The 23,947-nt window shown below is 37.1% G+C and overlaps 1 pseudogene; it reads right to left on the reverse strand.

Annotated features, from left to right (window-relative positions):
• Positions 1-292: 292 nt before the first annotated feature.
• The window catches only part of LOC114213004 (protein numb homolog pseudogene), a 148,920-nt pseudogene continuing 125,265 nt past the window's right edge, over positions 293-23,947 (reverse strand).

Consider the following 23,947-nt stretch of genomic DNA (forward strand, 5'->3'; position numbering starts at 1 on the left):
TCTCTGTGTTTATTGCAGTATTATTTACAATAGTCAAATTATGGAAGCAGCCCAGTGTCAATCAACTGAGGAATGATAAGGAAGAAGTGGTATATATATATATTCCATTATATATATATATATATATATTTTTTTTTTTGCTTCCCATTGTGTTTTATATTCCAGTAAATGTGCTTTGAATACAGATTCCTGTTCAGATATTTCTGCCTCTCTGTTGCCAGAGATTTGTAAGGGGCTGAGGGAGTAGGAGGGGGACAGAGGGCAACATTTCCTTGACTTCTTTAACCTAACTGCAAGACAGCTCTTCTCTAGGAATGTTTTTTCCATTTTTTTCAAAATCACCTCTCCTAGCACTCTCTGCCTGGACATGCCTTGGGACCTTTGGGATTGGTGAAAAGTATACTGACTGGGAACACAAAGTTCCCTTTGCTCCTTTGACCTCTGCCCCTGCCCTTGCTAAGTACAGACAAAATACATAAGCCATAGAGACCGCTTAAAGTTCAATTTCAAACGTCTTCTGTAAGTCACTGGAGAAAGGATTGGTGGGAGAGGGGTTAGTACGCTGCTTGGACTTGCTTTCTAATGCAGCCCACTGGGCTTTGAAAGGATCCACTGGGCAGGTGCCTGCAGGAACCTCTGTGTGCTTATCTCCTGAGGCCAACCTGCCATCCTCTACACCATTAAAAGCTGCAGAACCGTTGAGGTGTTGAGCAGGTGGCTTAAAGAAGGGACTGGCAGTAGCACTGCTCATCTCATACTGTGGAAATGTCTGCTGCTTGACCAGGCTGGGAGACTGATGGGGGTGGGCGGCCTGAGGGTGGCCTGCAGTGCCAAACACATTGGCTACCGTCTGGGAGGGAGTGATGCCCACCACAGGCACATTAGGGGCTGGATAGGGCATCCCATTGGCCACAGGATAGGACTGGGCAGGGACAAAGGCTGGCTGCAGGGGTGGGACCACGCCCACTGGCACAGGCTGAGAGGTGAGGAACGCGTTCCCTTGGAAAGGCGGTGCTGGCTGGGTCATGGAAGTGGGTGGAGCAGGCTAGAGAACTGGCTACAGAGGAGCAGCTGAGGCCTGGGGCTGCTGCGCCTGGACGCTCTTGGACACCTCTTCTAACCAGCGGTCAGCCTTGGAGGGAGTGCGTCTGTGACCAGCCTGCAAGAGACCTGGAGATGCAGCACCAGAAGATTGACCCCACTCAGTCCCTGAACGTGTGGCTGCAATTCCCTTGTTAGCAGCATCAGGGGCGTGGGAGGGGTTGGTTTCACGCACAGGCATTGCTACGGGTGCTAGAGCAGTATGGGCTGGCTTAGCAGCAAGCACATGGAAGGCTGAGTCAGTGCCATTAGCTACAATGGGAGCAGACAACACCGATGGAGTTAATGCATGTGGGGTAGACGGGCGACCCCCTGGAGCTGGGTCAGTCAGGCCAATGGGCAATACTTGAAAGGCAGGAGACTGTGGTGCTATCACCGTCACTGGTTTGGTCATTGGGGCAGATGAGAAGGGGTCCTTGGAGGGTGTGCTGAAGGCATTGGTGATCTGTGAACACAGGGAGCTGGTACATATATATACATATATAATGTAATATTATCCAACCATAAAAAAGAATGAAATCTTGCCATTTGCAACAACATGGATAGACCTAGAAAGTATAATGCTATGAGAAATAAGTCAGTCAGAGAAAGACAAATACCATATAATTTCACTCATATGTAGAATTTAAGAAACAAAACAAATGAACAAAGCAAAGAGAAAGAGAGGAATCAAAAACAGACTCTTAACTATAGAGAACAAACAGATGGTGACCAGAGGGGAGGTGAGAGGGAGTGATGGGTGAAATCGGTGAAGGGGATTAAGAGTACACTTATCTTGATGAGCACTAAGGAATATACAAAACTGTTGAATCACAATATTGTACACCGAAACTAGTATAACACTGTATGTTAACCATACTGGAATTAAAATAAAATAAAAAAAGAAAAAGTAATATAGTTCAGTTAGTAAAAAGAGAGCAAATAGTAAGATGTTTGATATTGATACATCAATAATTAAATTAAATGTGAATGGAATAAATACTTCCATGAAAAGCCAAAAAAGAAAAAAAAAAAGAGTTGAAGCCAGAAGTCCAAGCACTGTGGTACACAAAACTCCCAAATAATGAGTGGGCTTTTAGCAGCTCTGTTTCTCTTCAGTTTTGCCCACACAGAGAGTTTGTTGCTATAAAATGTTTTGAAAAACTTACCAAATGAATAAATCTTGGAAAATAATGTCTTATTTATCCTACTAAGGAATTCCCCATATCAGTGAATAAATATTAGATTAATGATGAAAACAGTACAACTAAATTTTCCTGGTGTTTACTGAGCAAGTATCCACTTTCACAAATAAAAACATTTTATTCTCCTTTAGTTCCATCTCATATTAACTGAATGTTGGAAAGTAGTGAAGTTTGTGAGCAGCGTTTAGTAGTAGGTGGGCATTTTGATGTGCCAGGAAGGTAAATTTGTCAATAGTCAGCATGGGTGCTTACTTCTCTGGCTACATCTCCCCCACCCCCATCAGTCAAATAGTGTTTAAATTAGGAAACATTTCTGTCAACAGACAAATGAATAAAGAAGATGTGGTCCATGTATACAATGGAATATTACTCAGCCATCAGAAAGGATGAACACCCAACTTTTACATCAACATGGACGGGACTGGAGGAGATTATGCTAAGTGAAGTAAGTCAAGCAGAGAAAGTCAATCACCATATGGTTTCACTTATTTGTGGAACATATGGAGGACATTAGGAGAAGTAAGGGAAAAATGAAGGGGAGGGAATCGGAGGGAGAGATGAACCATGAGAGCCTATGGACTCAGAAACAAACTGAGGGTTCTAGAGGGGAGGGGGCTGGGGGGATGGGTTAGCCCGATGATGGGTATTAAGGAGTGCACGTATTGCACGGAGCACCGGGTGTTACACGAAAACAATGAATCATGGATCACTACATCAAAAACTAATGATGTACTGTATGGTGACTAACATAACATAGTAAAAATAAAATTAAAAAAGAAACATTTCAGAATTGTTTTTACTCATCATTAAATGACAGCGTGGTCACGTCCTCCTTCTGGCTCTAGGCTTCCTACCCCCAACGGTTTGTGAATAAAAACACAATGACATGGAAACATTTCCCAGGAACTGCATTTCCAACTTCGTTATTAATCTCTCAAATCTAAGAAGTACTAAAGTGAAGACACAGAAAAATAAGGTAGGCACTTTGAGTGGTGTGAGATCAATTTGTTTAATGTAACTAGCATTTCTATGAGCTGGATTTCATGAGGTGCATTTTTGCTGGCAATAATTCATAATAAAAAAATCCTAGAAGACTTATATAGAGTATAAGAAAATATGTATCCAGAGTAATGTACATCTTAAATTAGAGAAAATTGATTTGATTGAATCTGTGGGGTATTCTGTACTAGGTTTTTGTTTATGCTGAGTCAGGACTTGATTTCTATTTTGGATCATACATAATTTGAATCATCATAGTAAAGGATATCATAGTTGTATATAAAAATAGCAAGTTTAGCAGTCAAAAACCAAGTTATAAGGAGCCCATAGGGATCAATTGGTATATATTCTCTATACTAGGTGACTAGAGCAGGGGGGTAGTTGAAATTTTGAAAGGATCTCAGTATTAATTCAGACTGATTTTTTTTTTTTTTTTTTTGCTACTAGAGGACAAAGATGTCTTTGATGTCAATCTGTGGTAACAAAGGTCTGGTTTAATCACCTATACTTAAGATCACTTGCTCTGAAATGTATTAGATCTAGGAAAAATGTATCTGATTTTCTCTAGAGAAAAAGTGTGTGAAAGTAGAAGTATTCTTCAAACATATTAATTTGGTGATTGTTTATGTTTCTAAGATCAAGTTTTGGAACAGTTGTGATTTCAATTTTATTCTTAGCCTCAGAAATATAGTTAGAAATGCAAAGAAAAATCATGGGTATGGCAGGTCCACTTAAATAAAGCAGATCGAAGAGTGTGTTTAGTGCTGAACTGAGGAGAAGAGAAATTACAAGCCCCTCCCTGGGAACAGAAATACTTCTGCCTTTTAAAATCCTCAAAGCGAAATTACTAGAGCCTCCATTTCTTATCTTCTGTCCGGTTCTTGCTTTTGTTTAATTCTGTCCCCCTCTTATCAGACAGAGTTGCAATAAGAATCAAATTTAAAAATCTGTATGTGGAAGGTTGTTGAAGGTTAGAAAACACCATACAACTTCATGTTTATTACAGAAAAACTGAATTTAAAATGGACTTCTCAAAAAAAAAAAAAAAGAACTCACTCTGAGAAGTCTCATAGCAATTTTAAAGAGGGTTTTGTAGTTCTCTAAACTTTTCCAGTTTCACTTTTATTTTTCAGTGCTAAGTATTTGGACTGAGTGCAGTTACTATTACTAACTTTTTCTTTTTTCTTTTCTTTCTTTTTTTTTTTATGAATTACTAACTTTTGAGTAAGGTATCTCAGAACATAACCAAATAGATCACAGGTGGGAAGCTGATTTCTTTGACTCTCATGTCAGCTCTTATCAGTTGAATGCTAGGATAAAGCTGAGTCCTGCCTGAGGCTCTGTGACTAATTAGTAATGTCTGCAAAAGGGTTGGAAGGGGGTATAGATTGTGGTATACAGATCTTGTGATTGTTCTCCCTAGATTAGTTAATGGAAAAGGAATCTCAGATTCAGGGGAAATATTGAAAATAAGAGTGCACCCTATATTATAACTCAGCAGGTTATACTTTCCTGTGTTTATTACTATAGGGTTAAACCCTGTTCCTAACAAACTTGCCTCCTTCTCAACTCATTTCCTGATCTACAGATACTCAGTGTTATAGAATGTAGCCACTGCTTCTAGAACACATCAGCATGTCTGAAATTGAGTTCCTGACACTTTTAAGCAGAATGATCTCAATGTAACTTTACTTAGCAATTAGAAATGAAATGTACTAAATATTAGGTCAGAAATTTCCTAAGGAAAATGTAGTTCTTCAGGTCAACAAAATCTGAATCTGTCTATATCCTGCCTATGGGTCCTGTGCCTGAACGATAGTACATCTTTAAGGACCTGACCTCCAGTCTGTTCAGTCCTCTAGGAAACACCATTGATGATGTAAATAGGCTTTGCAGCATGCTTATCTGCCTGGACTATTAGCAAATCCTCTGCTCACACCTCCTGACCTTCCTGCAAAAAGAGCTTTGGTTCCTTTCACCCCTGTTTTCCCTCTGTTGTTTGTGGCATGACTTGTCAACTTTCTTCTGTCCTCTCTCTTCCTCCCTCTCTACGTCCCCCTTGGGTCTATGGTGATTCCTTTGCCCAGTCAATCTTTGTACAACTCTTCTCTTTCATGTCTTTTAACCCTTTTCTCTAGGGTACAGTTCCCTCCACCCCCAATTTCTGCAAAATTGTTTACTGCAAAGATAAATATCAAACCAGGATAAATCATAGAGTAATAGAACTCAATTAATGAAGCTTTTACAGGAAAAATGTACTTTAAAGTCATTTAGTCAATTTTACTCTTTAAAGGGGAAGCTTTCAGTCAACTGCTGTTTCACATTTCTTTGTTTGTCCCAAACCGCAAATTACTTTTTTAATTGTTCATGGAATGCAAATAAAGTAGCAGTCCTTTCCTACCAGATGTGCTGGATAGGCATGAGGGCACAATCATTTTCCTAACCAATATTTTCATCAAGAACCTATTCAGACTCTTAGAATTACTTCCTATTTCCAGCTTAATTGAACTGCGCAACATTGCCAGTGGCAGGTTTGTGTCCTTAAGTGCTCTCAGAGGCCTGGGAACTAGGATGCTAGGAGTATTACAAAGAACTTTAAATTGTGTCTTGATCTTGTATTGAAAGACAAAAATGGTATTTACATTCTGTTACTGGGGGCTTTGAGGAGATTTACACATTTGAATAAGAATCCGGATGGATGTGCTGAAGTCCCTATAGGATAGCACTTTGTTGGACTGTTTCTATCCGACACTCTCAGTGTCTTGGGTTCAGCAGAAAAAGCCCTATAGAAATTGAACCAAATGGAGTTTGGAGATAGCTTCCTTTTTTTCTTTTCCTTTCTTTTCTTACCCCTCAGCAATGTAGGTGCTGCTCAAGATACACAAAAATAAAAATATCATAAAGAAGTGAAAAAAATAGTGAAAAATAATGGAACATTACTTTGTATCGTATCTTTTGTTGGAGTAAATAGGAGGTTATACTGTATCAGGGAATAATAACTACTGTAAATCTGGAGTCTGGAGTTTCTCCTTAAATGTGTGACTTTCCTTGTTCCTCATCTAGAAACATGTTTCCTATGTGTAAAATGAGGGGATTCAGAGGTACTCATCCGTCCTAAAATGATGAGTCTCTGAAAGCTAACGGAATGGAATTATTGTGATGATGCCTCCTCAGAAGGAACCAGATTGTATTTGTTCTACTTCCTTCTTAGTCTTTCTTCTTCTGTCCTTCCCCTTTCTCTTCCTCTATCTTTTGAAAATTGACCTGCTATTTTATTGACAAACCTTGGGCATCCAGCCACTTTTTAATTGGTATCTGTTTCATAGACTGTAGCACAGAAAGGGACCCTCTGGTTTTCCATCTATGCTGAATCCAGTCTGCCTGATGTCACTGTGGCTTGGTTTCCTGATTATCCATTGCTTCTGGAAACTTTCTCCTTGTGCAGCTTTCCTGTTACTGAAATATCCTGTTTCTCCTCCTGTATATAGCTGACTCTACTTACAGCTGTAGTATAAGTATTCATGTGGTTCTTAATGTTGTCTCACCTACAAGTTATTTGTATACTTGCTGGGCTGACTTATAATGTCATGCGTTGCAGGGTCTGTATCTAAAACTGCTTCATGTTCCCTCAGTCTGCCTGTTATAATGCAAAATAATACAATTTTATCTGTTATATTCCATTTCTTCTTTTGCTTATGGATACCAGTGTTTTTCCTTTACAAAGCAAAGCTAAAGTAAACCAAGTTGCTGGAGGTATGTCTGGTTCATGTTCTAAATAAAATTTAGATTATTTGCCAGATTTTTTTTTCTTTTGTTACTCATGGATTTTAAAAAAAATATATATTTAAGACTACTTCTCCCCTCTTGTTTTCCTTATATTTCTAATTTTTAGGTTTTTCTTTTCCCATGAATTGAATACTTAGTTCGTTTATTTTCATTGTTAAACAGTGAAGGCATAAGGCTTAGTACATACTTTGAGCTCAGTTTGGTTATTACAATTTGCCTCATGGGTCTTTTGATTGTAATTAAAGTAGCAGGTCATTTAGATGTCGTTTATCCCTTATTAAATGACTTTTTTTCCCCCTGCTTTAGGGGCCCATCCAGGTTACCACATTACATTTATTTGTTATGTCTTCTTAGGCTCCTCTTGGCTCTGACAGTTTCTCAGACTTGCTTTATTTTCAATGACATTGGCCATTTTCATGAGTACTGGTTAGGTATATTGTAGGATGTCCCTTTGTTCAAATTGTTCTGAACTTTTCCTCCTAATTAGCTGGGTTGTGGGTTTTCAGGAGGAAAATCACAGAGGTAAAGTGTCATTTTCATTACATTATATCAAGGTTGTATACTGTCAACATGATTTATGACTGTTGATGTTGACCTTGATCACCTGGCTGAAATAGTGGTTTTTAGGTTTCTCTACTTTAAACTTACTCTTTTCTTTCCCTTTCCATAATGTACTCTTCTCAAGGAAGTTACTATGGGCACCCTATACTTAAGGAGCCAGGAGTTTTGCTTCCCCTCCTGTAGGGTGGAGTTATATATATAAATTTATTTAGAAAATCTTCTGCAAGGGAGATCTGTCTTTTCTGCATTGATTAATTTAACCATTTATTTATAGCAGTATGGACTCATGATATTGGTTTTATACTTGGGCTATAATCCAATACTACTTAATTTTGTTATTCAAGTTGTTCCACTTTGGCCACTGGAATCTCTTTCAGCTGGTTCTTGTGCCTGTTTGACATACTCCTATCGTTATGATTTGCCTTTTTTGGGAATACTCCATAGGAACTTACTTTCTGTCACTACAAGAGCTCACCTTGTATATTTCCTGCTCCTGTTCTAGAATTAACCATTTCTGTGGTTCCTTTTACTGAAAAATGGTATTAAACCAAGATCTGGGCCTTAGGTATTCTTTTTTTTTTTTTAAGCTTTTATTTATTTATTTACTTCAGAGAGAGTGAGTGCACCAGCACACAAGCAGTGGGAGGAGCAGAGGGAGGAGCAGAGGGAGATGGACAAGCATTCTCCATGCTGAATGTGAAAGGCTGATGCAGGCCTCCATCTCAAGACTGTGAGATCATGACCTGAGCCAAAAACAAGAGTCAGACACTCAACTGACTGAGTCACCCAGGCTCCCCTGGGCCTTAGGTATTCTTGTTGCTACTAGGATGCCATTGCTTCTAGGCCCCCTCAGCTGACAGAGTATATAAATGTATGTGTTTGTACTAACCCACGTATACAGACACACACATATTTCTATATGTAACCAGTAAAATACGAGTTCTTATTAAAGTCTCCAACTCTAATACATTATTACATGGATCATTATAGCCTCTTCCCCTTACTCGTCTGTGAATTTCCACTCCGGTAGTGAGAAATCTGGCTCCCACCCACTGCCATCCACTTACCTAATTATTCAATTGCAGTATACATGTATGCAGTGTCAGAATTGCTAATCTGTACATCCAGCTTTACCAATTAGAGTGCAATGCTTATGTGCAGTTCCTTTTGACTTTAGTTTTACAGATTCTATTCATTTCCATATGTACTGAGGTCAGTACCTTTTTCCTACTCCTTTCTGTGAGGTTGCTTTATACATTTGTAATAAGTACAGTTAGGTTTTTTGTTGCATTCTGCATTCTATCTGAAGTATTCCTACTGAAAGAAGGACGTTGAAGTCTCCAAATATAATAGCAGACTTATTTCTCCTTGCAGTTCCACATTTATATTTCCTTCCTATTTAAAGTATTTTTCCCAAACTCAAGATTTCTTTTTTGTAGTTCTATTAGTTGAGGAATTTTAATTTCACAATTGATGGAAATGGTTCATTTTCAAAGCAAACTTGCAAATTTGTCAGGAGGAAGAATATCGTTTCTTATTGATAAATTGGGAAACTGAGGCATCTAGAATTTAGAGTTATTTAAAGAGTCTATGTATGTATAGATGTAGGTTTGATTAATCTATCTCCATTATGCCATGCTTAATAACAATAGCTGCCTCTATTTTTGAATGAATTGATCTGACTTTACCCTAAGTTAGAAATTTTAATTAGTATTAGCATAATGAAGTTTGTGGCAGTACTTGTCACTCTTAAATTAATGTTCTGTCATTTAGCACAAGAATATTTGAAACATTTTGGCATGATAGGAAAATGAAAATTTTTATTTTAATTCAGAATCACCTTTCTTAGTTTTAAAGAAAATTTGTGAAGTCAAACATTATTGAATTGAAGTAGAATTAATAAGTGGTATTTGTGGGGCACCTGAGTGGCTCAGTCAGTTAAGCGGCCGACTCTTGATTTCTGCTCAGGTTATGATCTCAGGGTCATGAGATGGAGCACCGCCTCTGGCTGAATGCTGGGCATGGAGCCTGCTTAAGATTCTCTCTCTCCCTCTGCCCCTCCCCTTCCCTCACCCTATGAGGGTCACACACGCTCTCTCTCTCTCTCTCTAAAAAAAAATCTTTTAAAAAAAGTGGTATTTGACTTATTTTTATAGTGCTTATTGGTCTGCCAAGAATAATGAAAATATATTGACTAATAGAAGATTTAGGGTTTGTGTCAGATTGGGATTAAAGTACTAACACTGAATAACTGTCTTTTTGTAAACCTGTGCCTTGATAACAAGACATATTTTTAAAAGTACATAACTGGTTATGGAATTTTGTGTAAGAGTAGTTCATTAAGGAAGAAAAAAGCAACTTTAATGAGTATGAATTAAAGAAAATGACACAGTAAAAGCTCTAATGAGCCATGTAAGATCATGTTGGATCACAAAGGCTCCCTTCTCCCTCCTAAATCTCATTCATGCTGTTTGAGGATCATTAAAGTATATAGTAATATGCTTATATTCTTTAAAAATTATATCTATTCAAGGGGCACCTGGGTGGCTCAGTTGTTAAGCGTCTGCCTTCAGCTCAGGGGTCATGATCCCAGGGTCCTGGGATTGAGCCCCACATGGGGCTCCCTGCTCAGCGGGGAGCCTGCTTCTCCCTCCCCAACTCCCCCTGCCTGTGTTCCCTTTCTCGCTGTGTCTCTGTCAAATCAGTAAATAAAATCTTTAAAAAAAAAATAAAAATTATATCTATTCAAGAAAACTTACCCTTTGGGTAGAAAGAGATAGTTCAAGGTTATGCTAGGTGAAATATTACATGGGCTGCCTATGTGAAAAATTGCCTAAGGCAATAAATATGAAATACATTTGTTTATCCATCTACCTTGGGTTTCATTTAGCACTAGTGGAGTGTTAAACTGGATGAAGTTTTCAAAAAAAATCCTCAGAAAGATCCTAAAAAATCGGACTAAAGCATTAAAGAGGGTTTAAATTAGGGCTTTAGGGTTATTTGCCAAAAAAACATAGACATGTGTCCCTTACCCATCACTGTTGATAAGAACAAGATAGTTAAAGGACATATGTACTTTCCATAGAGAATAGTTAAAGGTAAAAGATGTAGTGGTTGGTGATAGAGAGGAGAGTGATAGCACCAACAATTATTGCGTGTCTATTGTATTCCAGGTTCTTAAAAAATAATAGCAGCTAATAATAGTTAAGCAGTCATTATACTAAATTATTTATGTGGATTATTTCATTTATATAAATATAAAATTTATAGCCATAGCCATAAAGGAAGTGCTATTATTATCTCCAATCTATGTATGGGAAAAATGATTTCTTACAAAGTTAACTAACTTTATTGGATTTAAAATGTAGACATCTGACTCCAGTGCTCTTAACCACTGTGTCAGTTTACATGGATAGATTATTTATTTCTCAAAACACACTTCTAGGCTGTATTTTTACATTTTTAGGATTAGAAAATAGGGACTCAGAGTTTGAAAAACTTGCCAAAGACCACATGACTAGTAAGTGTGTCATTAGATTTTAAACCTAGATCTGTAAATTTAGAGAAAATTGTTTAATATGGAGGGGAAATACATGTATTTAGAAGGGGAGATTAAGGCATATTTTAGAGAGGAGAAATCTATGTAAAATTATCACACAGAAGAGTTGTTTTTTTTTTTTTTAGTATGTATCTTCATATTTCAAGATAATGGCAAGTAGAGAATGATGTAGGAAGTGTTTTCAGATTTCTTATTTATTGGTTTTTGTTTTTTCTTTTTCTTTTTCTTTTTTAGATTCCACATTTAAGTGAGATCATACAGTATTTGTCTTTCTCTTTCTGATTTATGTTACTTAGCATAATGCCTCAAGGTCTACCCATGTTTAAGCAAATGGCAAAGTTTCATTCTTTTTATGGCTGAATAATATTCCATTGTAATAAATTTCTTTTTTAATACTTAGAGAAAGAATTGCAAGTTATATGTTGACATTAATATTGATGTAGTTATATTGTCATAATATTGATTATTTCTTTATATTTTGAGAAATTCCAACAAAGTCAAATATTTTTTTTAATTTATTTTTTTAAAAGATTTTATTTATTTATTCATGAGAGACAGAGAGAGAGAGAGAGAGAGGCAGAAGCAGAGGGAGAAACAGGCTCCCCGTGGAGCAGGGAGCCCGAAGCGGGACTTGATCCCAGGACCCTGGGATCATGACATGAGCTGAAGGCAGACACTTAACCAATTAAGCCACCCAGGCGTCCCCAGAGTCAAATATTAAAAGGAATTTTAAAACAACTGAATATTCTTCCTATTTATGTTGTTTCTGAAGACAGGAGCTTTCCTCTTTCTTTCTTTCTTTCCTTTCTTTCTTTCTTTCTTTCTTTCTTTCTTTCTTTCTTTCTTTCTTTCTTTCTTTCTTTCTTTCTTTTCTTAGAGAGAGAGAGAGAGAGGGGAGGGACAGAGAGAGGATCTTAAGCAGGCTCCATGCCCAGTGCATGAGCCCAATGTGGGGCTTGATCTCATGACCCTGAGATCATGACCTGAGCCGAAATCAAGAGTCGGATGCTCAACCAACTGAGTCACCCAGGTGCCTCGGGAGAAGATTCTCTAAGTAGAAATGCAAGAGGCATATTTTTGGGTTCAATAGGATTAAAACAAAGCCAATGATGGATGAGGCTATATGCAAAGGTAGCTTTGCAGATAGGGGTCCCTTGAAGCAGTCTCTGAGGCAGGGTTTAGTGTGCAGAGAATTTATTGAAAAGTGCTTTTGGAAAAATGTCTATTTGGGTCTTCTGCCCTTTTTTGGGGGATTGTTTTTTGGTATTGAATTATGTAAGTTCTTTATATATTTTGCTTATTAACCCCTTAGTCATGCACTGTTGGTGGGAATGTAATTTGGTATAGTCACTATGGAAAACAGTTTGGAGTTCCCTCAAAAAATTAAAAATAGAAATACCATAAGATTCAATAATTCTACTATTGGGTATTTACCCAAAGAAAAGGAAAACACTACTTCAAAAAGATACATGTATTCTTATATTTATTGCAGTGTTATTTACAATAGCCAAGATGTGGAAGCAACCTAAGTGTCCATCAATAGATGAATGGATAAAGAAGATGTCACACACACACACACACACACACACACACACACACACACACACACACACACAGGAATATTATGCAGCCATACAAAAGGATAAGATCTTGCCATTTGTGACAACATGGATGGACCTAGAGGGTATTACACTAAGTGAAATAAGTCAGATTGAGAAAGACAAATACCATATATTTCACTCATATGTGGAATCTAAAACAAAACAAAACAAATGAATAAGCAAACAAAAGCAGAAACAGACCTATAAATACAGAGAACAAACTGATGTTTGCCAGAGGGAAGGGGGGGTAGGGGAATGGGAAAAATGGGTGAAGGAGTGTGGGAGATACAAGCTTCCAGTTAAAGAACGAATAAGACAGGAATAAAAGGCACAGCATAGGGAATGTAGTCAATGATATTGTAATAGTGTTGTATGGTGGCAGATAGGAGCTACACTTATGGTGAGCATAGCATAATGTTGAAACTTGTTAAAGCACTATATTGTATATCCAAAATAATGCAAAATTGTATGTCAATTATATTCAAATTAAAAAAAATAGAAAATAGAAAAGTGCTCTTGGAAAGCAGGGAAATTAAAAAGGACTTTGCCTGAGACGTTGAACTGATATGGAAGCCTGGGGCCCTTCAGAATTGTTTTCAGTTGGGCAGGAGAGTTAGGCCTTCTTAATCTTATATGTCATTGACTGTGGGTATCCTGAAATGGGTACTGGTCAAGGCAGCTCTATGCAGCTGAGGCAATCCTTGGAGAGGGCTGTTTACTGTTAGCCCTCTGGCAGCTGGACAACAAGTCATCCGTTGAAGAGTATCTGGTAGCACATCACTGTGTCCACCATACAAAGTTCCTCATGTCTGGTCATGTTCAAATAGAGTCTTGATGACCATTCACTAGAAAAGCTGAAGAGGAAATTCCTGTTTTGGGGACAGTCATTGCTGTCCTTTAAGCCTCCTTCCAATTCTATTTTTCTATGAGCCAATAAAAATAGACATGACTTGACTTAGTGTTATTTAATTTAGACTCACTAACTTCTGAATGGAAATCAAACTCAATGAGACTGATAGAAATTGGACACATTCAAAATAAGAAATAAAAAAACTTCTGTCAAACTTATAGATTACTTTAGTACCCTTTAACAACAGGTAATAAGTAAGGCAAGATTAAAGAAGACCATACTGATGAAATTACTAAACATCGAGGAGACCATTGAAACATTAAGAAGGGACTGACATTTTGGCAGAATCCCTCAGAATATACCATATTTAATTTTTCACCATGCAGTGAATATGACCTTCATGCTCTAGCAAAAAAAAATTAAAAACTAAACATGTATGTTTACCTTTGTAAATGTATCCATTAATACTATTTCTCAAAGTAAAGATGGGGACAAATTTGCAAATTGAGTAAGTCTTCTACTGAAGCTGAAAGACATACCATCCTTGTACTTTGTAAGAAGATAAATGTTGCCAGTGTAAGGTGTAAGACAAAGTCTCATATACTTATTTTTTTCTAAACCTCCTAACATAGTGAGAGAAATGCTTATAGTGAAATGACTGTGTTAAAAGTTCTTAATAGGAATATTGGTAAAAAACCTTAAAAGATAAGTTTTTCTTAAATTGATGATAACGTTTCTTATTATGATGGGGACACCACTTCAAGTACCTTGCTTGAAGCTTTGCAGTTTGATATCAGAAGCAGATTGCTGGGAGATAGTCCAAGGTGGTGGAGGAGTAGGAGACCTTAGTTTTGTCTGGCCCCAGGAATTCAGCTAGATAGCTCTCAAATCATTCTGAGCACCTGTGAACTCAACCAGAGATCTAAAAGAATAGCTTCTACAAATAGAAAAGTGATCACTTTCTACAAATAGAAAAGCGATCACTTTCTGCAAGGAGGTTTGGAGAAGTGAATCCGAGGTGATATGTGGGAAGATAAACTGGGCGTAGGGGGTAGGGGGTTGGGGTGGGGGAGGGATCCTCTGTCAGCCACCATAGAAAAGTGATACAGCAGTGGAGCGCAAAATCAGGACTTTTAGAATTCTGCTCCAGTGAGGGATGTCCCTGCCTGAAAGGCACTCAGGTGGCAAAATGGGGCAGAATCCCCAGGTGGGGCAGTGTGGTCTTGGGATCCCCAGGGTAACAGGAAGACCAGGGATACCTGAGTGTGGCAGAGTTCCCAGGCATCAGAGCGGGGAAGCCTGCTGCAATGAGCAAGCCCAGGTTTGGGCTCGTAGCTCAGGGTTGCCATATACCACAAACTGCCCTGTGGTTGGGTGACTGCTCTCCAAGCAGGGGCCCAGCAAGTGGCAGAACCCTGGCGAAACCCCCCCCTTCCTCCCCGGGGAGGAGTGGCGCAAGTGTGCACTGCAGGAATTTGCAGGGTTTGGAGACTTGAAAAAAGATTGCGTACCTGAAATAAAAACACTCCGTCAAAGGCTGTGTGAGCACTGAGTGCAGACAAACCAAGAAGACAGGAATGATTGACGGCTTTTTCCTGAGGGTGCACTGAAGAGTGGGGCCCTGAGCTCTCAGCTCCAGGGCTGGAGACTGGGAGGCTGCCATTTTCATTCTCATCCTCTAAAGCATCTAGGAAAGCCTTCAGGGAGCAAAAGACATAGAGCAATCTGGAGTAGCTGATTTAACCTGGCCCCCTGGCAAGGGGGGTGCATTTCTGCCTGGGGCAAAGACACCAGAGAATCAGCACAACAGGCCCCTCCCCCGAAGATCAGCAAGAACATCCAGCTAAGACCAACTTTACCCGTCATAGAGAACTGTAAAACTCCAGCACTAGGGGAAAATAGTATGTAGAATTCATGTTTTTTTCCTAAAATTTTTCAGTTTTTCAATTTTAATTTTTTCTCTTTCCTTTTTCAACCAATTTCTTATTTAATGAACTCTTTTTTAAAAATCTTTTTTAATTTTCACTTTTACACTTACATTCTATCCTTTCATTGTATTTAATTTTATATATATATGTTTTTCTTTCTTTACGATTTTGGTATGCAGTTTCTTCTAACAAACAAACCAAAATACACCCAGAATCTAGTGTGTTGCTCTGTTCCCTTCACCTGTCTGATCATATTCTCCCTCTTTTTTTTTGTTAAAGTATTTTTTAATTTTCATCTTTACCATTACATTCTATCCTTTCATTGTATTATATATATATATATATATATATATATATATACTTGTATTTAATTATATATATATATAAGTATTTCTTTCCTTACAATTTTGGGATGTAGGTTCTTCTAACAAACTGACCAAAATGCACTCAGGATATAGTATATTTCTCTGTTTTGTTCAAATGTCTATATTCCTTTTTTTTTGCCTTTTAATTTTCATTTTTTACAGTTACATTCTATCCTTTCAATGTATTTAATTTTATTTTTGTACATATATAAGTTTTTCTTTCTTTACAAGTTTAGGATCTAGTTTTCTAACAGACCAAAATACACACAGGATCCAGTGGATTACTCTGTTCTGTTCACCTGTCTGATTATATTCTCTTTTTGTTGTTGTTGTTGTTTTAATTTTTATTACGTTTTTCTTCAGTTTCGGATCTTTTCTGATTTCTTTAGTGTATATTTTGTTCTCCCATTAATCTGTTCTTCTCTGGATAGAATGATGAGATGGAAAAACTCACCTCAAAAAGGAGAACAAGAGGCAGTACTGACTGCCAGGGACCTAATCAGTATGGACATAAGTAAGATGTTGGAACTAAAGTTCAGAATAACGATTATAAAGATACTAGCTGGGCTTGAAAAAAAGCGTAGAAGACACTAGAGAATCCCTTTCTGGAGAAATAAAAGAACTAAAAGCCAATCAAGTCAAAATCAAAAAGGCTATTAAAGAGATGACATCAAAAATGGAGGTTCTAACTGCTAGGATAAATGAGGCAGAAGAGACAATTAGTGATATAGAAGACAAAATGATGGAGAATAACGAAGCTGAGAAGAAGATAGAGAAGCAACTACTGGATCACAAGGGGAGAATTTGAGAGATAAGTGATATGATAAAGTGAAACAATATTAGAATAATTGGGATCCCAGAAGAAGGGGAAAGAGAGATGGGGCAGAAGATATGTTGGAGCAATTTATAGCAGACAACTTCCCTAATCTGGGGAAGGAAGCAGGCATTCAAGTCCAGGAGGCACAGAGAACCCCCCTCAAAATCAATAGAAATAGGTCAACATCTTGATATATAATAGTGAAACTTGCAAATCTCAGAGACAAAGAGAAAATCCTGAAAGCAGCCCAGGACAAGAGGTCCATAACCTACAAGGGTAGAAACATTAGACAGGCAGCAGACCTATCCACAGAGGCCTGGCAGGCCAGAAAGGACGGCATGATATAATCAAGGTGCTAAATGAGAAAAATATGCAGCCAAGAATACTTTATCCAGCAAGGATGTCATTCAAAATAGGAGAGATAAAAAGCTTCCAGGACAAACAGAAACTAAAAGAATTTGTGATCACTAAACCAGCCCTGCAAGAAATATTAAAAGGGATCCTGTAAGCAAAGAGAGAGCCCAAAAGTAACATAGACCAGAAAGGAACAGAGACAATATACAGAAACAGTGACTTTACAGGTAATAATGACACTAAATTCATATCTTTCAGTAGTTATTCTGAATGTAAATGGGCTAAATGCTCCAATCAAAAGACACAGGGTATTAGATTGGATAAAAGAGCAAGACCCATCGATATGCTGTCTGCAAGAGATTCATTTTAGACCCAAAGACACCTCCAGACTGAAAATGAAGGTGTGGAAAACCATTTATGATGCTAATGGATATCAAAGGAAAGCTGCAGTGATAATCCTTTTATCAGACAAATTAGATTATAAAGGAAAAACTGTAATAAAAGATGAGGAAGGATACTATATCATAATTAAAGGGTCTATGCACCAAGAAGATCTAACAATTGTAAATATTTATTCCCCTAACTTGGGAGCAGCCAATTATATAAACAAATTAATAACAAAATTAAAGGAACACATTGATAATACAATGATAGTAGGGGAGTTTAACACCCCACTCACTGCAATGAACAGATCATCTAAGCAGAAGACCAACAAGGAAGCAAGGGTTTTGAATGACACACTAGACCAAATGGACTTCACAGATATATTCAGAGCATTCCATCCTAAAGCAACAGAATACACATTCTTCTTGAGTGCACATGGAACATTTTCTAGAGTAGATCACATACTGGGTCACAAATCAGGCCTCAACTGGTGCCAAAACATTGGGATAATTCACTGCCTACTTTTAGACCACAGTGCTTTGATACTTGAACTCAATCACGAGAGGAAATTTGGAAAGAACTCAAATACATGGAGGCTAAAGAGTATCCTACTAAAGAATCAATGTGTCAACCAGTAAATTAAAGATGAATTTAAAAAATTCATGGAAACACATGAAAATGAAAACACAACTGTTCAAAACCTTTGGGATGCAGCAAAGGAGGTCCTAAGAGGGAAGTATATAGCAATACATGCCTTTCTCAAGAACAAGAAAGGTCTCAAATACACAACCTAACCTTACACCTAAAGGAGCTGGAGAAGGAACAGCAAATACAAATCAAAACCACAATGAGATACCACCTCACACCTGTCAGAATGGCTAAAATAAGCAAGTCAGGAAATAGACAGATGTTGGTGAGGCTGTGGAGAAAGTGGAACCCTCTTATACTGCTGGTAAGAATGCAAACTGGTGCAGCCACTCTGGAAAACATTATGGAGGTTCCTTAAGAAGTTGAAAATAGAGCTACTCTATGACCCAGCAATTGCACTACTAGGGATTTACCCCAAAGATAAAAATGTAGTGATCCAGAGGGGCACCTGCACCCCAATGTTTATAGCAGCAATGTCCACGATAGCCAAACTATGGAAAGAGCCCAGATGTCTATCGACAGATGAATGGATAAAGAAGATGTGGTATGTATATAAAGTGGAATGCTACTCAACCATCAAAAATGAAATCTTGCCATTTGCAAGGATGTGGTTGGAACTAGAGGGTATTATGCTAAGCAAAATAAGTCGATCAGTGAAAGACAATTATCATATGATCTCACTCATATGTGCAATTTAGTGAACAATACCGAGGATCATAGGGGAAGAGAGGAAAGAATAAAATCAGACAAAATCAGAGAGGGAGACAAACCATAAGAAACTCTTATCATAGGAAGCAAACTGAGGGTTGCTGGAGGGGAGGGAGGTGGGGGGATGGTGAACTGGGTGATGGACATTAAAGAGTGCATGTGATGTAATGAGCAATGGATATTATGTAAGACTGATGAATCACTGACCTTTACCTCTGAAACTAATAATAGATTACATGTTAATTAATTGAATTTAAATAAAAATACAAATTAAAAAAAGAAGCAGATTGGTCTGCATGCTGAGGAATTTATTTACTTTGAACTGATTCAATCATCTATTAATATCCTCCATCATTCTCATTGGGGGCCATAGGAAAGACTTTCAACTTCTGCCTCTTTCTCACCACAGACAAGGTCATCTGTAGGATTTTAGGCTAAAGAAGCAAGCTTATTAAGGGTATTAGCAGGATATTAACTAATTTGAAGTGATTCAACAGTGGAGAGAATGGTGTTTCCTGAAAACTTCATACCCCACTGTTAGTAGGGCTTCTTTTAATGACTACTCCTCTCAGGAATAGATTATCTCAGCACCTGGAAGGATTCCCAAGTTGCAAACCTGCCTCATAGAGTTTAGTACATGTATTTTGGTTTGTTCTAAATCTGTCAGTTGAAGACCAAAACATGTTTGAATTGTTTTGGTCCAAAATATAAGAAATGAAAGCTATTTATTCATTTCTATCCCTTTTCTCTTCAATGTATTGCTCCCCAGATATGTAAGTATTTCCTTTCCTAGCTTACTTCTTGTGTTCAGCCAGGGTCGTCCCTTTTTGTTCTCCTCTCTCAGTAGGCTCTGACATAGTTATGTTCACTTATTTTCAAAATTATTAGAGCATAATTGCAGTATATGCTTATTGAAAAGAACTTCGAAAATATAGGAAATCTTTTAAATTCTACTAATCAGAGTTATCCATGCAACATTTTTCAGTCTCTTTTTCTCAAAATGCAAATGAATTCATATGGTAAATACTATTTTAAAGACTGTTTTTTTTAAAACACTTGCTAAGTATTTTTAGCATTTTCCAAGTCATTAAATTTTATTGACTGGATCATAACTTTCCGCTATTGAATGTAGCATAATTTATTTAATCAGTCCCCTAAATTTGGATGTTGAAGCTGCTTAAAGTTTTTCCAGTATTATAAATAATACTGAAATATGTATTCTTATAACTTTGTGTGCCTTACTGATTATTTCTTAGGATGAAGGGGAATGCAAAAATATTTAATAAAAGGTTCTTGATAAACCTTGTTAAAATCCCCCCCTACAAAGTTTACACTGTTGTGCTTTATATTAAATGCCCATTTCTTGGATTTCTTGCTTTTGAACAATGACTTCTATCATTCTTTTCAATATATGATAACTTAATAAGCAAAATATGACATTTTGTTTTTTAATTCATAGTTCTTTAATACTGTGGGGATTGAGCACATTTTTAGGCTTATAGACAAATTTTTATGGAGATAGCTCACCTCTTTATAATTAATTTCTAAAAGTTCCAATAAGGGCTTACCATTTCAACTTTGGACGTTAATATATTTTGGTGCATGCAAGATCTATTTTGTATTAGTCCAACCCCAATACTTTTTCTCTTTTCAGGATTATACCTCTTATTTCTTTATAACACTTTGTAGCTTTGTACAATAATTGGACTTTCATGCAAACTTGAGCCAAGGGGCTGGTACTGGGAGGCTGAAGTCCCAGGAGGACTAGAGACTTAAAATACCCACATCTGTACTTTGATGAACTTATGAACTAATTTTGCATATTTTATTTTGAGGAAGAATGATTGTCAACAAGTTAAATAGAATGAAAATGACCAGTTTAGGCCAAAATTATCAAGAAAATACCTTGGGTCTTACCAGTCCATATTGGTGCCCATATAACTTAAAGATATTGAATTAATATTTTCAAAAGATATAAACATTTTAAAGGTTTTGAATGTATGTTATCAAATTGATCTCCATGAAATTTTTATTAAATTATTATTTCAACATCAGAGTGTTCTTTTAAGTTCAGATTCTGAATCTATAAAAATGGGATGCTAATAGTATACATTTTATAGGGTTTTTACAGGCCCTAATAATCCATATTAAACACTTAACCTGATACAACATGAATGATTAATAAATGCTAGCCATTTTGATTAATGTTTTAAAAATCAGGGTAAAGTCTTAAAGAGCTTTAATATAAAAAAATGGATAAAAATCAGAGCTCACCTAATGGAAACAGGAGGAGGAATTAGGAACCTTGGCTATTTATCTGACTCTTGGCCCCATTGCTACCCTAATGTAGCTCCTATTACTTCTAAGAAATCATAAGTTTCTGAAAAAACACAGCAAGAAAACCATTAAATTGAGAGACCGGTAAAACCAATGAGGAGGGCAACTCAGTTTGTGAAATGAGGTTTGATGAGTGAGGTAGGGTATTTCCTCCCAGACAACAGGAACCAGAGCTCTCAGTTTTCTATTTATAAAATATGATTATTCAAATTAGAACTATGATTTGATTCCTACCCAGAGGATGACTTGTCAGAGAATTGTATTTCTTTTTTTTTTTTAAGGAAATTTGTAACATTTATGTATCACTCGTTCAGTTTTTCATTCATTCATTCATGCATCATTCAGATTTATTGAGCATATAACCAGTGTTGACCCTTGCTCTCAAGACCCCTCTTGGCTAGTGACCTGACTTTCCTTGAATACAGGAGTGTTAGGATAACTAGCAGGGCAGCTCTCAGTTTTTATTTAGGGAGATTTTTTTTATGGTGATCATGTTTTCATTTATTCTTCCACTAATTAATTAATTTTTGTTACCTACTATAAGTACCTAGTCAGTGATAGTCACTGTGCTAAGTGTTGTGATTATAGCAATGAGCAATGCACAGTCCACACACCTAGAAAATTTAGACAAGAAAATCAACTACAGTGTTAAAATAGAGGTTTTATGGGGTGTTTGGGAATACAAAGGAGGCAACTAACTCAATTTAAAGAGGGGTAAGATGATGAGGAGACTTTTTCAAAAGGAGGTGACATTTGAAATAAGTATTACAAGATGAGTAGGATCTGGCCAGGCGTTTTGAGGGGAAAAGAAATTCAAGGTAAAGGCAAAAGAATGTGATAAGCATGGCAATGTGAGAGAACATGGAGTTTACTAGCTCGTTTCTGGTTCAGCAATCTGGACCAATGAGACCCAAAGAGAGACTTCCTGGGAAATTCTAAGAGGGAAGTTTCATAATCCTAAAAGAAACTGTCAGAAGTCTCCTTTTGTCTCCTGCTGGATGAGTAGAAAGATGCCTTTAGCCTCCATTGCTATTGGACGTCATCATGCAACTTCAGGGGAACCAGTCTTAGGATGAATCTAATACTTGATAGAGCTTAGAGATGGAGAGACCACAAGTTCTTTATCTTATCAGTGAAGCACTTTATCAACCAACTCTAAAGCCCTTTTCATTGTGGGGCTTTTGTTAAGTGAGCCAAATCATTTCTTTGTTTTATAATCTGAAAACATCTTAACCTTTGGCTGGAGTGAGTGTCAGGGTGATGTAATGGTCAAATACGAATCTGGAAATGGAGGTAGAGATTGTTATCTTGAAGACTTTGTATACCATTCTGAGGAGTTTGAATTAGAATTTGAAAGCATGGGAGAGCTACTTATTGGGGAATTGTAAGTAAAGGAGTGCAGCCTTTGGTCTAGACCTTGAGGGAAGAATACAAGAGAGATGTTTTCCTAACTGCTCATAAATTTCAAGACCAGAAGTGGTCCTTTCCAATATAATCTAGAAGAAGCCTTGGATTGATCTCTTGTAGGATTTAGTTCAGGATTTAGTTCAGTTTTAGTCGAAGAATACTTTCTCCAGGCTTTGTGTGTGTGTGTGTAGCGGGGGGGAAGGCAGACATTTCATTCATTTAGTTATGCCTGGTTCCTTAAACGTCAATGAGAAGAAAACAAATAGAAGGAATCATTTAATTAAGTAACTTGGAGGACTTCAACCCTGTGGAGCAAGCACTGACTATGCCTGTACTCTATCGACCACACAATTCACTGTGTAGCAACATCTGCTGTGCATTGATAGCTACATGTTGTTCTTGTGTTATGTATTTTTTGTTTGTTTGTTTTTATGACTGTGTCAACTCCTAGATCAACTCCTTCTTGTGTTATGTATTTTTTGTTTGTTTGTTTTTATGACTGTGTCAACTCCTAGTATGTTAAAAATTGGGTCCCTAGATTACCTGGATCAGAACACTTCAGGTGCTTGGATGTTTAACAAAATCCTCAGAAGTCTTTTTGTAATGTGTAATGTACCAGAGATGCTGAGTATGTACTTGTAGATTCATGGGGGATTAAAATTAGTAATCTGTGAGTTTCAGATACTTCTGCCAGGAGTCCAAGTGTATGAATTTTAAGAAGAAAGAGGAGAGTCAGTCAAAATTTTCCCCAAGTATGTGTGTCCATTTTCATGCATTTTATTCTAGAAAGGCCCAAGGGCTGCATTTTCCAATGAACAAAGTTATTTGAAGTTAATGATAAAATATAGAATTTGACTTTTATTTTTAAAATTTTAACTTCATTGGACTTATTTTATATCACCGTATGCAAGGTGTAGGTAAAATTCTAATGGGTGGCTCAATATTATATTAGTTTTAGTTATTGGCAATAAGAGAGAGAGTAAAGACCTGGTGAACTGGGTCTTCAGGTCTGAGATCATAACTGTTTTCTTTAGTTTGATTCATTGCTTTAAGTTAGAGAAGTTTCACAACATCTGTTCCATTTCCTATTCTACAAAATAGATGTAACATCTATTGTCACCTGAGAAGGTGTAACAAAGGAATTTTATCATGTAATGATATACTTTGAGATCCTGTGAAGAGAGGTTTAATCAATGGGGATATTACTTGGGTTTGGTCTTTGAAAACTGTGGGAATATTAGAAACTGTTCAGTTCTATACATGCTGTATATATAGGATATTTTATTCTACAAAATTTTTGACAAAACACAGAAATCTTCAGGTATTAATAAAAGTTTTTACATCTAAAAATGCACATT

This window comes from Eumetopias jubatus, unplaced genomic scaffold (assembly GCF_037043125.1).
Source record: "Eumetopias jubatus isolate StellerSeaLion01/CBP00866 unplaced genomic scaffold, mEumJub1_p1.0 scaffold_6, whole genome shotgun sequence".
NCBI classification, from domain to species: domain Eukaryota; kingdom Metazoa; phylum Chordata; class Mammalia; order Carnivora; family Otariidae; genus Eumetopias; species Eumetopias jubatus.